This window comes from Felis catus, chromosome C1 (assembly GCF_018350175.1).
Source record: "Felis catus isolate Fca126 chromosome C1, F.catus_Fca126_mat1.0, whole genome shotgun sequence".
NCBI classification, from domain to species: Eukaryota; Metazoa; Chordata; class Mammalia; order Carnivora; family Felidae; genus Felis; species Felis catus.
Window position 1 is genome coordinate 213649809 of NC_058375.1, and position 6000 is coordinate 213655808.

The following is a 6000-nucleotide window of genomic DNA, read 5'->3' on the forward strand; positions in this document are numbered from 1 at the left end:
TTCCCAAACCCACTTAGCCACTTTGCAGGGACACAGAGAGGATGGTGGTGGGTCTTCAGGCATGGTGGGAAGAGCTAGGATGTTCACTGCTCTGTTGGGTTTCCCACTTGCCATGCTGTGAAGGCTTGGGCTTCGGACTGAAATAACCAGAAGGTTTTAACGTGTGGTGTTAGAAGGAGTGTCGTCATCAACAGGGCAACATCTTAGGCTGGAGACGCTGCAGCATTAAGCAGAATCAGCTTGGCAGCAGTGTCTCTAACCACCTTCTTTAAGCCTCAGCTCTTTGCTTCCTGAAGTCCTCTGGTCTTTACGGTCCAAATGAGACACATTCTGGTTCCTACTTGGGAAGCGGTAGGGAGGTGGTCAAAGCCCCCAGTACAGACTGTTCATATGTTGTAAGTCTGAGATGGCCACCACTGATGGTAGATTTCTTTTTCACCCTATGTTTCTGAGCCTTAGAAAATGGGGTGATGACCAAAGAAATAAGATGATCAATAGCTTGTGATGTACGATGTATTTGCTGTCTTCTCTGTCTGATGTGCTGGTTGCTGGAAACCAAACCACCTTCTGGTTGTTAGAATTAGAGTCGTATTCTAACAGCCTGAGATTTCAAACATTTTTTTTGAAAATTGATTGATTTTTACTGGACCTGAAGGACTTTTGCATACTCATGTATTTTGAATTTTGAGCATAACGTACTTTGGTCATTCTGTGGTTATACCGGTATCTTCCTGGGGATTCTTATACAGCTATGAGCATCTGACTGCTTCATTAAGTCTTTTCTTGTAGTTATGCTTGAGATTTACAGATTGAAATCTATTTTTTTTACTAGAAATTTAACTTTGCGTCTCCTTTACATTATCCTGAGGACCTTAAAAAGGATCTTTTAAACTTTATGTTTGTTAGGCAGGTTGTGTATGACTTGACCTCAGGACGGTAAAGGTGGGTGGTAACTGTTTATTATCAAAAGGGAATGTTGGGTCTTTTAGGGATAAGAACTGTTCTTAGTTAAGGTTGAAACCCACAAGGAGGTAAGTGATGGGGAAAGGAAAGATAGGGTGCAGCCTAACTCTTCTTGGGGTCATTTATGCCTGTCTTTATACTGCTTTTCCCTAGCCAGACCCCACTATGCATTCATCTAGTTACCTTCCCAGACTATCGAGTCATAAGAACTGGGATGGAGCCATGGGAGTGAATCATAGGACTTATGGAGAGGGTATGTAAGTAAATAAGAAGGTCACCACAGAACCCTAGCAACACCCCCAGCTAGACTCTAAAGGAAGAGAGAGGGGCTCCCAGGTGGCTCAGTCATTTAAGCGTCCAGCTCTTGATTTTGGCTCAGGTCATGATCTCACAGTTTCCATGAATTCGAGCCCTCCCCACATTGGTCTCTGCACTGACAGCACGGAGCCTGCTTGAGATTCTCCCTCTCTCTCTGCCCTGCCCCTGCTCACATACTCTGTCTTTCTCAAAAATAAATAATAAATTAAGAACTTTTAAAAATGTTAAAAGAAAAAAAAAAAAAACAAAAACTAAAGGAAGAGAGGGATGCCCCTGAAGAAATCTTAGCACGGGCAGAGAAACACAGGAAAATCTGAAGAGGAGGAACTCATGTAGCACCTCCTGTTGCTGCTGGAGAAGTCCCACGACTGCAAGGTGGTGCCACTGCACGATTGTTTCTGAATGTAACTGAGTCCTCAGAGCTGTTGGGCCATCCCAACATCTGTCCTTAGGCAGCACACGCTCATGGCCTACAGCTGTTCGAGTTTCACCATTCTCTTGAAGCAGCTTGTTCCATCACCCGTCACTCTCAGCGGGTGACTGTATTTTCCGGCTTTGTAGTGGAAAGAAAACACTAGGGTCTCCCCACCTTCCAGCCTTACATCCTTTGTTCTTACCGCCGTGGAAAGGATGGCCCTTCTTCCATGTGAGTGCAATTCGTCCACCTGTGCTGTATCGATCCGCCTCTCTTGTCCCTGGAGTTTTCTGCCTCTGTCGCCTTTCATCTTAATGGCTGTGCGTGATGAGGAATTGTATACTTTCAGAGACTCTCCCTGAACCTGATGTCCCCAGCCACCACCTTTTTTCTATTTGACAGTCAGGCTGGAGAGTTGCCTACCCTGTCTCTACTTCCTTCCTCACACCTACATTTGTTTGCCACGTGATGCCTACTGCGAACCACCTGCTGATGAATTTCTTGTCAAGGACACCATTGATCTCCAGCTCCCTGATCACTTCAGTCTTTATCTGCCTTCATCTCTGTGTTACAGTTGACACTGTTGAGCTCACTTATTTAAGTGTTCTCTTAGTGTTCATGGCCTGTCTCTAGACTTGTCTTGTGTTTTCCTGCCTGTTCTAAATGTTTTCCAGGGGCATCTCTTCCTTTGGTTTTAGTTGTAGGCGTTTGCTAGGGTTCCATGGTGACCTTCGTATTTTACTTCTGTACGTTCTCCATCAGTTCTGTGACTCATTCCCATGGTTCCATGTCTATTGCCTAACACCCCAATCTACTTCCACTCGTTCTGCCAACCTGTGTGGTCAGCGGCCAAGTGGGCATCTGTACGTGCCGTTTTCCAGCTCTACTCAGGTAGGCCATAAATGGTGCCTACCATTTGCCAAGTGTACTATTTTGTAGGGCTGACATCACAGAATACCACAGACTGGGGGCTAAAAGAACAGAAATGTATTCCCTCACAGTTCTGGAGGCTGGAAGTCGAAGATCGAGGTGTTGGCAAACTTGGCGTCTCCTGAGGCCTCTCTCCTCAGCTTGCAGATGGGCCCCTTCTCACTGTGGCCTCATGTGGCCTCTCCTCTGTGCATGTATATCCCTGTTGTCTCTGTCTCTTCTTATAAGCACACGAGTCATATTAGATTAGGGCCCCACTTTTATGACTTCATTTAACCTTAATTACCTCTTTAAAGTCTATCCCCGAGTACAGTCACATTAGGGTTAGGGCTTCAACACAGATTTGGGGAGAACATAAATTTCAGCCTCTCCATCCTTCCCTGTTTGTGGCAGCAGTTTCTCCTGCCATCAGTGCAGCCTCTCGCCACCTCCCTCCTCATCTTTCAAGTAAGTAGTCCCTGTTGCAGACTACATGGCATCCCCTCTCATAAAGTCCAAGTTTCTGTCTGGTCTTGAGAAGCCCCCTCATGCTGTGGACCCAGACCCTGTCACGTGTCCCTCCCCTCCTCACCCAGTATGTTCCAGTCTTCCTGAACTTCTGTGGCTCAGAAAGCACCATGCCCGTCTGCACCGTTGGACCTCTTTACCTTTGTGCTGTTTGCTCTGTCTGGGTTTCCTCCCTCCCCTGCCCCTCTCCACCTGGCAAACGCTCATCCACGAAAGCTCCCATTGCCAGGGGTAATCCCCAGTTGCACCATTTGGTACCCTACTCCTTTTTTGGTGTTCCCACCTATTTCTTGCATTATAGTCCTTTGTGATTGATTTGTCCCTCCCCCCCCCCCCCCCCCCCCCCCACCAACTAGACCATCTAGACCATGAGCTTCTTCGGAGCAGGGGCTGTGCTCCCTTCTCATGCCTCCGTGGGGCTCAGATAGAGAGAAGCCTTCCCCAGCCCACGGTGCTTGTGCCACAGGAACTGGCAGAGGCACGGTCTCGGGCAGGTGTGGGTGGAGGCGGCTGCTGTGGTTACCTGGAGCCCCGGAAGGTGGAGGCATGTTGCACTGTCACGGGGAGCTAGTGGAACGTAGAATGGCATCCTGTCGCTGCCCCAAAACGTTCAGCAGGATCTTGGCTCCCAGCGCACAGGCCTGCGTCAGTCTAGGCTTGTCCAGGTGGGGCAGCTAGCGCCTGTGTTCTGGGTGCTGAGGTGAGCGCTCCTCACGGGTAGCTCACTGGATCCTCACAGGAACTGTAAGGTGAGCACTACTGGTTTTACTACTCTGGTTTTACTGGTTTTACTCTGGTTTTACCTCTAGTAAAACCTCTGGTTTTACTACTGAAGAAAGAGCTCTGAGTTCCCATGTGGCAGAGCTGGGATTTATATATCCAGACCTGACACTCAGACGGCACCTGAAATTAAGGCATGGCTGTGCCTCTGGGAGGCTGGGGGAGGTCAGCTTCAGGCCCCAGGACTGGGTGTACATAGACGGCAAAGGGGCTCTTGCTCTCCCAGGCTGTTCCTATTCTTCTGTAATTTTTTTTCTCTTAATGTATTGTAAACATCTTTCCATGGTGTGGTGGTTTTAAAGTATGTCTGCAAAGTCTTTGCTACTCCTCCCACAGAAGGTGGAGCCTGATTTTCCTCCTCTTGAAAATGGGTCCATCTCAGTGATGCATTGCTGTTGAATAGACTGTGGCAGAAGTGATGGCCGAGTGTCTTTTGAGGCTAGATGAGAAAAGGCAATACAGCTTCCCCCTAGCTCTTTCTTGGGATGCATGCCTTGGAATCCTTGGCTTTGCTGATGCTGCCCTGCTGGGAGATCACCCCTAGGGGCAGGGGCAGGAGGAGGGAGGGAAGAAGGGAGAGAGCGAGACGCCAAGGCATCTGCATAGTACAGGTGCTACCTAAGAATGAGCAAGTCTTCAGGTAATTCCAGTGCCTAACTTTGGAGGCTCGTGTCAGCTGGAGCAGAGACCAGCTCTCCCTGCCAAGCCCTCACAGATGGCAGACTGGTGAGGAAAACACGGTACAGATCTTTCTTGACTTACATTGAGGTTATGTCCTGATAAACCCATTGTAAGTTGAAAGTATAAATTGAAAATGCATTTAAAACACCTGACCTACTGGGGCGCCTGGGTGGCTCAGTCGGTTCAACGTCCGACTTCGGCTCAGGTCATGATCTCATGGTTGGTGAGTTCGAGCCCCCTATTGGGCTGTGTGCTGACAGCTCAGAGCCTGGAGCCTGCTTCGGATTGTGTCTCCCTCACTCTGTGTTCCTCCCCTGCTCACACTCTGTCTCTCTCTCTCAAAAACAAACATTAAAAAAAAAACAAACCTACCAAACATCATAGCTTAGCCTAGTGTACCTTGAACGTGCTCAGAACACTCACATTAACTGTAGTTAGGCAAAGTCATCTGACACAAAGCCTATTTTATAGTAAAGTGTTGACTATGTCATGTAATTCAGTAAATACTGTAGTGAAAATGACAAACATAATGGTTGTATATATCAGTTGTTGGCTCTTCTTTTTTTTTTTTTTAATTTTTCTTAATGTTTGTTTATTTTTGATAGACCGAACACAAGGGGTGGGGAAGGGCAGAGAGAGAGGGAGACACAGAATCCGAAGCAGGCTCCAGGCTCTGAGCTGTCAGCACAGAGTCTGATAGGGGGCTCGAACCCACAGACCATGAGATCATGACCTGAGCTGAAGTTGGTCACCCAACCAACTGAGCCACCCAGGCGCCCCTTAGCTCTTCTGATTGGGTGGCTGACTGGGACCTGCAGCTCTCTGCCGCCGCTCAGCATTATGAGAGGATCATAGTGCACATCACTAGCCGTGGGTAAAGATCCAAATCAAAAATTTGGAATACACTCCACCGAGAGTGTATTGTTTTTGCACCATTGTAAAATCAAAAGAATCGTAAGTTGAATTATCATATATTGAGTACTGTCTGTAAATGCTGCTATTGTTTAGGCTTCTGGCTGGGGAGTGGCTTGTTACTCAGCATGAGCTAATTGGAAGAGATACCAGCAAGAATAGTGCTAGGCCCTAGTTTTGTCCATGATGTAAATGCATCAATTTGTATAGCCATTGGACAATTGGTCATGCAGTAAAATTTATGTGAAAAATCTCCCTATTCATGTAGAGTTTTATAGGCATGTAACAGATACTAGCCCTTTGTCTTTGATGATTGTCCCCTTCACCTAGCATTTCAGGGTGGTGGAGTGTTGTCTCATATCCGCCTGGGTCAGTTCCTCCATGCTGATTTGGCTCCCTTGGGCCTCAGCTCCCTCCTACCCCACGGAACTCCTAGCCTGCCTTCATCCACGTGGTAATGCTCTCCTTGGGGACCTCTTCCTCGGACATTCAAT